Below are 12,805 nucleotides of genomic sequence, written 5' to 3'. Positions count from 1 at the left end.
AAAAAAAGAATATACTAATAAAAAATGAAGTAGTAAAACCACCACACATAATTTAAATATCAGAGATAAAAATAATGTAGCACCATGGTACCACTTAGGTCAGGCAAGGTTGTATTATAGTGCAAAGGAACTCCAAGGTATGCATGTTTTGAACATCACGGCTACATTGAGAATCAAGCCTTCTGTGCATGAAGCATTAGAGGGCACTTCATATGTAAATACTGACACCTAGGTAAAATGAGATGTCTGGTGTTCTTTCTTTAAAAAGAGGTCTCTACACTCCAAAAGGCTTGATTTCATTAGCTGGTGGGTGATACACACTGTAAGACACCCCTTACTACTCCCACTTCTAAATTTGGCACAACTACCTCTGCTCACCAAGAGATGGGTTTTTCAGTGGGTTTCCTAAGGAATAGCTTTTCAGTGGGTTTCCTAAGGAATAGCTTTCTTTATGAACTTTTTTCCTCCCCTGTCTTACCACATACCTCCTACAGCACAGTTTACTCTAGGCTTTCATCTTAGATGGAAAAATCACAAGCATTATGTGAACTTCACAACGGAATGGAAGAATTGAGTGAGTAGTTTGCACAGTGTAGACAAAGAGGTTTATTATGGTTGCTATGTTGAATCTAGGCAGAAATACGTATGGGCCATGAGTAATCTGGCCATTGACCCCTTCCATACATTTAGACACATGCAAAGCAAAGAGATATCTTTCTGAGCCAGAAGACTTTGTAAAATACTATTGAGGTCAGCAAGGAAGAGAGAACAGTTGTGTAAAACTAGTTCTCTCCCTCTGTGGTCTCTGAATGTAAGAGTCTGTGGTCACCTGTCTAAGAATCATGTGTGTTCTTCTCTTCCCTGGACCTTTTAAGTAACTCTTTATCTTTCAAGGACTATCTACAAGTATTCCTCAATACTTGTCTCTAAAAATGAACTACTTTTTATTTCCTTGCTGATATGATCCAAATTCTGTCCCTGCAGATTGGAACAAAATCAAATAGAGTGTGGTTACAGGGGCAGCTATTTTAACTTGGGCCATAGTTTGCTTATAGTACTACAGTACAATTTTCTCATTTCCTTTCACTTTTGTTGTCTGTTATCTCCACATATTTTTACTTTAATGACCGGCCATCTTAATGCCATTTTTCTATGTTCATCATAAACATGATATAAAGATGATCACTAATGAAATAAAAGGTTTCTATAAAGGGAATGTTTACAAAAAAATCAAGCTAGAACAATAGCAACAACATAATGCATGTAGATTCTTCAATAACATTTCAACCACACTGAATTGTGCCATGACCTATGGACACATTTCTGGAGCACAGAAATAGCTTCCAGGGCAAGAAGCAGAAACTTGTCAAATGGAAAGAAAGACTTGGCGTAGCAAGTCTTTACACTGTGGCCTCCCACTCCCTATTCCCTGGGCACTCAGGCTAACATGGCTGTACCCAGCTTTCAGGAAGAGGAAGAGGCTGCTGAGGGAAGGTTGAGTGGTTTCCCTTTAATGCTGGATGATTTTCAGCTTGGTGGTGAGAACAGAGGCAGCAATGTCCTGAGCTGCCAGCTAGAACTCAGTACAGCAGCTCAGGGTAAGGTTTTGAAAAGTTGGGACTGTTAAAACCATATGTACACAGCTGTCTTTTATGGTGACTAAATCTCACAAAGCCCAACAGTCTTTTTTCCTGGTGCTGTTTAGGATCCCAGTCCTTGGTATTGTGAAAGTGCTTGAGAAAGCCTATTAATTTTCTACTGAGAATGTTCTTGGTAACAGGCAAGGATCCTTGCTTCTGCCTTTCTCGAAGATTTTAATTTGTTTAACAATGGTTTACAAACCAAGTTATACAGAGCCATGTTCCGCATTCTACAACTACATCGATCAGTTCTGTGTGCCACCACTCAAACATAATAGTGGAAGATATATCCCAACTTACAGAGAAAACTGTCACAAATTAGGAAAAAATGATGGTTCAGTTGAACAACTTTGTCTCTTTAGGTTAAATTTTTCAGTTGTGATGAATTCCTGTGGGTAAAATTCAAATGTTATCTTACTTTTTAGCAGTTTTCCTTTTGAGAAAATTGTCATGAGTCTGTCTTTGGAAACAATCTTCCCTCCCCTCATCCCAACATGTCCTTGAAAATGGAATGGCCTCATCTTCTGCCACATCCCATGCAGCTCTCTATATTCACAGGGAGAAAGTGGCAAGAAAATGGAGAAATAAAGACAAGAGACAAAGCTGGAATCAGGTGAACTTCTCTCTCTGGATGGGAGAAAAGGAACTACCCAAGAACTGTAGAGCATTTATTTATACACTCAGGAGGTTGATGGCAATTTCTACTACCTCTCTGCCTAGCAACCAGTTTGCCAGCTGGAACAGCTTGTTTACATGGCTGAAGGAGCTCCTGTGTTCTTCTCTGGCTTTGTGTTAGCCCCGCACGAGTGATTGATTTCCAGCTTCAGCTGCTCCCTATAATCTTCTGTTCTTAGGGTCAATGCAAGTCGTAGAGAAAGTGGCTATTGCTGGAATTTTGGCTCATTCTGTGGCTGATACTTCTAATTTCTGTCCTGAAGTATGCAAGAAGGTATCAGTTATTTGGAAATTTTTGGTGACTCATCTGCCCAAACTTCGTTACCTATTTTGCAATGCAAAGTTTATTCTGGTTTTCCCATTAACTCTGTACTGATGCATTGTATATTAAATATATTCAGCATCTCATCAATTTCCAACACGTTCAGCTTAACCACAGTGATCCAGTTTTCATTTCCTGTCATCTCTTGGCACGCAGACCCAAAACACAGAATCTTACTGTACAGCAAAATGCAAGACCATATTAATTAGACACATACATATCTATCTCAATTTATGTGGCCCAATTGCATTTATCAGAACATTTTTTGTTAACTAATATACTGTTTTAATATGTTTTAGTACAAATATCCAGGGACAAATTTTTCAATCTCATGAATCAGATTGACAAATTAATTCCTAGTTTTCTGTGCTGGATTAAATTTACATAAATTTTGAGATCCTGGTTAGGATAAAATTGTTTATGTTTATGTTACAATGTTGTCCTTCAGAAGCGGTGTGTGTCTTGGAAGTCAGACCTAGAAGTTGGGTCCAGGTGGGATGCACTTCCAGGTACAGGTGACCTTGGAGAAACTGTAGCCTGATGCAGGGATGAAAGCAAATGGGGGGCTGATCTCCCTGTGCTGCACCTGGGAGGGTTGTCCTGCTCTTCCGCTTAAAAGCCAGTCTCATTAACAGTGCTTTGAGAACGTGAACCCCAGTCTCTGTGTTCTCTGGATTCCTGATGGGAGATGGATGAAAGTTGAAAATTTGCTTTAAACATCTCCAAAAGATGATAATTATCTTCATAGGAGTACAGATTAACATGAAGGTAATGTCTGTGGACATTTGATATATGTAATGCTCAAATTGTAACAAAAGTAATTACACTCAGTAATTCAATAACATTGAGAAAAAATATTGCATAAGAGTATAGAGATATGAAGGACACAAGAAAAGACTAATGAATACTTTTGAGTCATCTAAATAAATTCTACTAGAACTTCTCATAGACAAAACGCAGTTTTAATGAGGACATGATGTTGTTTATAAACAGGGATTCAGCATGTTAAATCTGATAATGCTGAAGGCTGAGGTAATATTAAGCTTGAGTAAGACTGGTTTTGTTTCACTCTTAAGTAGTTTATCTAATGTGCTTGAATCTTCTGATTAAATAAGTCAAGATGTGTTGTTTGTTCTTTTTTTTGTTTCCTTGATCCATCACTTGATGGAATAATTTAGTCATAATGGCTAAACCCATAATTCAGCTATAGTTGAACTGATGATGTCCACAAACACAGACTAAAGAGGTTTATGTCTTTCTTACATTAGGAGAGGTTTTACAGATTTCTTACTCCAATACAGGTAACCAAATCTGCCTTAACAGAGCTAGTCTTTCCCATCCCATGCAGGAGGGAATTTGGAAGGACTAATTACACTTTTGGGCAAAATTTGGTGTTTTTCTCTTGTTTGGTCTTGCAAAGATCCTGGGTTTGGCTGTCAGAAGGCTTGGGCTCAAGTCTTAGTCCTGCCTTATATAGCTTTGTAAATATGGGCAGATGTGTACTTCCTCATTTGTAAAATGAGGGCAATTATATAAACTACAAAGGTACCCTTGGAAATGGAGGTGAATCTGTATTGGGCTCTCAGCTCCAGTGTATATTTGGTAAATAACCGAAGTGATGGATGAAACATATGTTTTCTCTCAAATTATGTAAAAGGCTTCTATTTCCAACTATCCACATCTTTTTCTACTTGCTCTATTGAGCCTTTATTTCAGCAGATCTGCAGTAGTTAGGTTTTGAGTTTGTATTTATAGATGATTTCTTTTCTTTTTTTTTTTTTTTTTTTTTTTTTTTTTTGCTCTTGGATGTCTTTTTGTTCTATCTACACAAAGTGTGAGCTGCTCAAGTATCAGAAATCTATTACTTCATTATTACATCCTGAAACCTGTACGGTGCTGTCCTAAGATGTTTTCAATAAGTTATTTGTTCACCAATTGGCTGAACTCTTGCCTGGTGATGGGATGTATCATGTGGTGATTAATGGAATGGAATGCAGTTATCTGGTGTGTTTTATAGCAAGAAATGCAATAGTGTTAAATTGTGTATCATTAGATTTAACAAAACATATCCAAAATTCTTGCTTTGGAATTAGCTGCATTTTATGGAGTTTATTTGCATTTTTATTTTCTAATTATTTTTTACAATATCATCAGATTTTCATTTGTAACAAAGAGCATTTATGAAATATTGTCCTTGGTTGAAAACCTCTAATGAGAAATACAAGTCCCATAACATTCAATAACACATTGAGCTTAAAGTCTGTTAGGCTTGCTCTTCATCCAAAAGTATTTCCTTTGTAATACTTTGTTGGATTTCTTCTGCCAATTCACTGTCTTGTTTTACACAGTTAGTTCTGTACCTTTTATGGAGCACCTACTAGGGACCAGAAACTACTGGAAATAGCCTACCCAAGGTTCAAAGATAAGCATGAGACAGTCTTTGTGCTCAAGGAATTTACTGTCTGGCAAGGGACATAATTTGAAACAGCAATCATTAAGCACTGTGCAAAGGCAGTGACAGTTCTATGCACAGCATGGTGAGGTTCCCTATGAAGTCCTACCCCAGCCTGGGAGGGATTTGAGGAAGACAAAAAGCCAGGAGACCAGAAGCAGACCCTGGGCATGCAGCAGAAACTGTGCAAAGGCACTGGGGCACAAAGGGATGTGGTCTGTTCAGGGAGCTGTGACCAAGTTTGCTTGAGCACAGACAGGGAGAGCCTATGAAGGGTGCTGTACTGTTGAAAAAATTTGTATTGTGCCTGGAAAATAAATCACAAAAGGATTTTAAGTAAGGATATTGCCTATTAGATTTATGTTTTGGGGAAGATCTTTCTTTAACAGATGATGGATTTTCTGAAGAAAAGACTGGAAATAAAGAGACTGCAAAGTCATGGTGAGGGTTTGAATAAAGCCAGCAGAAGGACAACTGATAAAGGAACTCACATCCAAGATTTAGGAGGTGAAGATTATCAGGAGGGATTCCAGACTCCCCGGAGCATACATGAATGCTCGGCTGCACTCAAGAGGACTGCAGGGGAGGCCAAGGTCAGATAAGGTGAGGAGTGAAGCCTGAATCTTAAAAGGTGGGAGAGAAGAGGCGGTTCTTTTTCCTTGAGCCATGAGCTAGACATTCTAACAGTACAGATAGTGTAAATGTTTGGGGGATATGAGGATGAGAACATCCGTGAAGTAATACGGGCTGAAAGAATATAAATACAGGGTATGAGACAGGATGGATGAGTCAGCGGGCTGCTACTTTGAACATTTACCAAGAATAATCAACTGAATAAGTGACCCATTCACTCAACAGATGTGTGTGTGTGTGTTGCTGGGGATTGAACCCAGGGCCTCGTGCATGCTATAACTGAGCTATACCTCTACCGCCTGACAGATATTTATTAAGCACCAACAGTATGTGCAGTATTCTGCTCAGATTGAGGATGCAGTAATGACCCATATTTAGCAGGGAATGCTTGATTGGGTCTAAGTTTCAAATGAGCTTGGCTGGTGAGCTGATTTCCTACTTTGGCTGGAAGACCCTAGGTGGTGAGATAAAAGACTATATTAGAGGTCTACGGTATGGCCTAGCCTAAAGAATGTAACATAACACAATCTACAGTGGAGTTTCAGGATAAATATACTAGAATATTTATGCTCTGGACCCATCCAGGTCTGAATCTGAATTCTGTTCCAATATGTAGGGAAAGTAACTCAATTTCTCTGAGTATGAGTTTTCTCATTCATAAAATGAGGATAATGATAGCTACCTTTGAAGTCTACATGAGCATTCAACTGAGGTAAGTATAAGTTGCTGGGTAAAGGCCTGGATCCAACTATGTGCAAAAATTAATGTAATCATCATCATTTGATGTCTATATTTAGAGTTTAGCAGAATCAGAGACTGGGTGTCTCAGGAGATGAAGACCTGCTCTGAATTTACTGAGGCTGGTATAAACCAAAGCCTCCCCACCCCATTTCTGAGGGAGCTGCCTTAATGGCCATGGAGACTGACTTCACGTGGAAGGGCATCAAGGTTGACTTTACTGTAAATTTCCCTTTCTACTTTTTAGTGAGATCTTTTCAATGTCCAACAGAGCAGGACCACACTATTTCACTTCCTTAGATCAGACATTCAAATTCCTTTACTGAAAATTAAAGCTAATGAAAAATAATTTGTATGTCTAAAAGCTATTATAACTACCAAATTCCAGTGATCAATTTGGTTTACGGTGCAGGTAGCCTGTGAGCTCTAAGATAGTGCTGAAAAAGAGCATCAGGAAATGGGAGAGGCTAGAGCTTTGCTATCAGCCCAGCTCATTTCTGCTAATGGACTGAGTGTCCTGGGCTTTAATCAACTGACAAGAACAGTGGTGCTTATACAGTGCATGGATTCTCTAGCTAGAAAGCTTCCCAGCACACAGTGAAGATAAACAGGCTATGAATCTGTGTGGAGTTAAAATACTTGCGCAGGCTGAGGGATCGAGAAAAGGCAATCGTTGTCTCAGCTGTCAGAGTAATTTGCCTCTTTGTGTTAGACTGAGTTTATGGAATTGAGGGTCTGTTCATAGAAATGATCGTAGAAGGCAGACAATGAGAGTATCATGACTGTAGGAGCTGTTAAACCTGTGTCTATTTTATTAAAATGAGTGAGGGCTACATTAATGTGAAAAAGTGAAGCAGCAATGTTATGAGTTTTGACCCACTCATCTGGCAACATTCTCGAGGTTACTGTGCAATGCCATCTCTCTAATTTTTGCCCAAAGGCAAAAATTAAAATATTGGGAAAATATGTGAATCATTTCTTCCTATTGTGTAGTATTCAGCTATGGGTTTATAAAATTTAAAATGTTTTCTCTTTTTACTCCCAAAGGAAGTGTTTGATTATGCTGGTGTAGTACAGATAGTTGGGTTTTGAAGATAGCTAGACTTGGTTTTGAAGTCCACTTCTACAGGCTATGTGACCTGGGACAAGTCACAAAATACCAGCTACCTAATATTTTGGAAGCCTTGTGTCCTATCTGTAAGGTGACAGTAAACACCCCTGTCCAGTGAGTGCTAAATGGCAAGCCTGGTAGGTCAGTAAATGTGAATCTACAATGCATTTCCCCCATCTCTCTTCATCCTCTAAACCACTGGACAGGATCTTGGCAGAGTATAACACCCAAGTAAGATCCCCAGAGTTTTGAGTTCTGATCTATCGCCCTCACTTACTCATAGGGTATTCCATGGGTAAGTCCTTTGTCTTCCTGGGCTCCCACCTGAGAACTGGAGTCAAGAGGCCAAGACTTCCCTCAGCCCCAGGGGGAGTACCCTTTCTCCCTTGAGTTTACTTGGGAGTCTCTGCTACTGGTGAGCCTCTGCTTCTTCCTTTGCCTGTTCTATTATCTTCTGACCTCCAAACCACAGTGATCCTCCTACCTCTGAAACAGCACATTCCTTGTGTATTTTACTCATCATGAGCTTGGTCATATGCAACCTCTTTGAGACAAAGAATGTGGGATGTGCTTTTAAAAAGTTTCTTGGACTCTTTGCATTTGTACCTCAACAACATAGATGTTTAATAACACCTTGATGAAGTAACTGTCAACATTGTGTATATGGGATGTGACTGAAAACTATGGTGAATATTTAATCTTAAAATATATCTAATAAAAGTCACATCGCTATTGATCCCCTTAAAATACCCTTTGCCTTAAATACACATCCCATTGTTCCTGCCACTTTCTGAAGCAGTTCTGGAAGTTCTTATTCAGAGCTTGTCACAGCTGCTTCTATGTCCTGAATCAATTCAAATGTTTACCTTTCATGGTCATTTTGGCTTTGGGAAGAGCCAGAAGTCTTAGAGTGCCATATCTGGTGAACAACGTGGATGAGAACACACTGTGATGTTTTTATGAGCCTGCCTTTTCATTAGATGGTTCTTGGCAGCAGCATTCACCACAACTTTGAACACACCTTTTACAGCTAACCATAGAAGAGGATTTCCAGAACTGCCTCAGAAAGTGGTAAGAATAATGAAATAGGTGTGTTCAACATGTAGGGGTGGGGGATGTAGTTTGAGATAGATTAATGGCAATGTGTTTTACTATAATAAACTTTTAAAATTGAAATCATCATATATTTTGATCATACCTGGTACATAAGTACAGCCATGTGAGATTATCAGTTTAGAACCAGCAATGGTGCTATTTTTGGAAGGGCCAAGTCTACAGATCCACTGGGGGTTTTTTCCCATTTTTTTCTACCCCTTGTGGATTTTCTTGAGCTTACCTTCTCGTAGAGAGTACCAAGAGCTTGCTTTCACTTGGAATTTCTGTGAAGTCCTACTCCAACACATGCTGTGCTGTTTCAGACTGTGAGAGGTTTTCAGTTCCAGACTTCTCAAAGCCTATGAGCAGAACTAATCTACATGACATGCTCTCTTGTGGTATGCAGTCGCATGTGTGACTCTGAGCCTGTTTGGCTTCCAAGAACATCTTTCCATGGGGGTAATGGTAATGAGCTCATCTCTGAATCTGCCAACAAGCGACCCATGGAGACCAAAAGGAACAGATTGATTGATGTGGTTCTTGTACATGGATGGGGCTTGTTATGTACATGAATCACATCACAAATGTGAGGTGGAGGTAATGTCTGGTAGTGGTAAAACATGTGGTTTTGAACCAGAAAACCTTCAGCCAGTCCAGGCACCTAGCCAAGTTGCTTCACCGTCAAGAGCTTTATTTATTTATTTATTGCTGCGTGAAGTAGAGGGAAAAATTTACCCTTGAGACTGTTAGTAGGGTTAAAGAAAATCAGTGTATACAATGCATCTTGAATAGTGTCGGGCACATAGAATTCATGTAATAATGGTGACTGAGATCAATAACTCTAGTGAGTTTTCTAGATGGAGAAATCCTTCCCATTCCTCTCTATGTACAGAGACTGTTGTACTCTGAAACTTTTCAGGACCAGCTGGATACCAGCTCCACTCCAGGCTGGATACAGTGGCACAAACCTCTAATCTCAGCACTCTGGGAAGCTGAGGCAGAAGAATCACAAGTTCAAGCCCAGCCTGGGCAACTTAGTTACCTTGAGACCCTATCTCAAAGTAAGAGGCCCTGGACTCAATTCTCAATCTCTCTCTCTCTCTCTCTCTCTCTCTCTCTCTCTCTCTCTCTCACACACACACACACACACACACACACACACACAATCTTCTCCAGATTCCCTGGTTTCTTGCTCTGGGCTCCTGCTATACTTTGCTGTATTGTATGGTTTTTATTTCCCCCTCAGTTAAATTTTTGAAGTCTTTTCATTGTATGTCACCTGTTCTATGTCTCTGTCCCTGTGACCAGACTGTTCCCAGTCTATTCAAGGTTTAGTCAATGAGGTTGTTTTCTCATTTCCACCAAGTGTTTGGTACTATGCCTGTTGCTCAGGCGATCATTTCAACGCAGTTCATAAAAACACCAAAATTGTTATTTGGTTTCCAATGGTGACACTCACCTTCTGAAAGAGCGACAAATGTGGACTGACTAGTGTGCTTTCCAACTTACCTGTCATTAGTGAGTAGCTCTGTAAAGGATGAAATTGACACTTACCTAATGATGTTAGGGAAAGAGAGTAGAAGTTGAATTAGTCCTTTTCAAAACTACAGCAATGTCATAATATCTTATCTCTTAGTAGAACCTCATAACTTTTGAAGTGTTTTCACACATATTTCAGTTACTGATTGCTTAGAGTTCTGGTAGGTCTTAATAATATCTGAGATGCAACCAAAAATCTAGATGAGTTTTATAGCACATATCTTCGGGGCCCACTATGCTTAAAGCACTTTTGCTAGGCATCAGACATCTACTAGTAAACCAGAGAGGTAGGGCTCCTGCTCTCAGAGAAGTGAGATGGAGGACAGAATGTTGAGGCCAGGAAGGACTCCACATGGGGACCTGTGGGAAAGTGTCCTGAAGAGGCTGACTCGGCTCAGCCCCAAAATAGGACTTGGATGAGGGGAGGGGAGGGAGATTTCCAGCTCTTGTCTTAAATGTTAGTTTCTCATTAGCCATATGACAGACTGAACATCTGTTCCACTGTCTCTGGAGATGGTGAGAGACGTTGAAAAGAGCAGGTAATTCTGCATATTAAATTACAACCCACTAGATGGCAAGTTAGATGAAAGATCTGGTTTTATAATCTCATTCTGTCCACGAAGTAACCATATGGTCACCTTTCAGTGGGAACACCATCTTAGGGCTGAACTGCTCAGCCAGTGAATGCTTTTGTTCCATAAGATTGTAATTACTTCTCTTTTTTGATTGACTATAAACACAATGGTAATTTTTTTATAAGTTGAGGAAGGCAGCATGTATAAAGAAGGGCAAAGAAATAAATACACAGTTATGCTATGATCCAGAAAACATCATCATTTGCATTTTGCAATATGTCTGTTCAGCATTTGTCTCTGAAACATACATTCATTCACATTGGTAGGTGGATTCCTCCTGGGATGCAGGCCTTCATCAGGTGAGGAGAGTCAGGAAGGGTAGGTTCAAGCACTTAGCTAGGCCCAGTGGCTGCCAAAAATACACTTTAAGACTAACAGGCAGTTTTGGTTGATTTTCAGCTTTTAGGGCTGTTCCATCCTGTGAAAATTTGTAGCCTCCTAGAAAATCTGAGCTGTGCAGGAGTGCATTATTTTATTCCTTCCACTGAATTTTGAGGGAAGTGTGTTTGCCTATCCTTGGCTTACAAAGGAATAAATTGCATATAAGAGAATAGCAAGTTAACAACAGGTGGATGACCCACCCATGCGGGCCAGTCCTCTTCTGTAAGATTCCACTTACCCAACCTCGCTGACTGGGGATTCTGGAAAGGCAGCCAGGATTGGGAGCCACTCCCAAACAATGTGGTTTAATGAAATAGAGCAAAAACTGTGTTTTAATTCCAACTGATTGAGACTCTGTTTGGAGAGTGGATGCTGCTTACCAGATGGCTCTGTTCTCCTGGCCACTGTGAGAAGCACAGGAGTTGGGTGTGGAGGCCACAGTGAGCAACATGTTCTCTGATCCACTGGAGGGGAAAGGCTCAAGCAGGCTTGGAGCTAGATAGGGGGCAGCTGGAGAGGAAAAGCCCGTTTCAGGGTGAGTAAGAAATACTTGGAAGATGGAAATGTCTAGAATTTGAAGGTTTCTTTGTATTTTATTTTGTCCTTTTTTTTTTTAGTTTGTGTATTCACCCATGCTTTTGTAAGACTGTGTTCTTTTGAGGGAACTCAAAAATGTATTGATTCATGGCTTTATCCAAGAAGTGGAGCACAAAGGGCATATGTGTGGATGAGAAGCCAAAAAGGAAGGATGTCCCCAAGCCAGGGTGTGTGTGTGTGTATGCATGTGCATGTGTGTATGTGTGTAATAAATTCCCTCTCTTTAGTTTTCTAGGGTCAAGAGCCCTTAGATTATGGCTGATCTCCAGATAAATATGATATGATATGATTAACATGTAAAAATAATGGTATCTCTTATGGATCTCCTTAGGGCTATATAGCTCCACACTGGGCTTTTCAGATGCGTTTGGAGAGGTCTGCCTCCTGAGAAAACTTCCTTAATGCCATACCTTACTTTACACCCGTCATCATATTGTTTCCATTGCCTGAAATATAACTTTCTCATCCTCTCCCTTTACCACCCTCTATGAAATGGCTAGGAAAGAGAGGTAACTTATCCAAGACTGTAACCAAAACAAATAGAAAGATTGGGCAAATAACAACAGAGGAAGAACATGCAGTCACATTTGGAATTTAGTCTTGACTCTGATATGTAGTTCTTGCTCTTTGACATATAATATACAGTATAAATTGTTCAGATTCAAGCCAAGTTGGTAATGTCTTTCTTGTCATTGTCCTTGGCTTGTGTACAAAGAATAGTTTTTCTCCTTGTAGAAACTTCATTTACTCCATCTGGAAAAGGCTCCTCTTATTGGGTTGCCTTGCCACTTTATTTCTTGACTTGTGTTCTTGGCAGACACCTGACATCTCCTCTAAGCATGGCCTCTCCGTACCATCCTCCATGAAAACCCCAGTCTTTTGTTTCCATCATGGCTACCAGGCCAGCCAATCGGCCCTGTTCATCTCTCTCCCACCCACTCTCCCAACACCCAACTGAGGCACTTCTGAGTTGTCATCCTGATCCAG

This window comes from Chinchilla lanigera, unplaced genomic scaffold (genome assembly GCF_000276665.1).
Source record: "Chinchilla lanigera isolate Chin_1 unplaced genomic scaffold, ChiLan1.0 scaffold00061, whole genome shotgun sequence".
Classification (NCBI taxonomy): domain Eukaryota; kingdom Metazoa; phylum Chordata; class Mammalia; order Rodentia; family Chinchillidae; genus Chinchilla; species Chinchilla lanigera.
Note: the sequence above shows the minus strand (reverse complement) of the source record.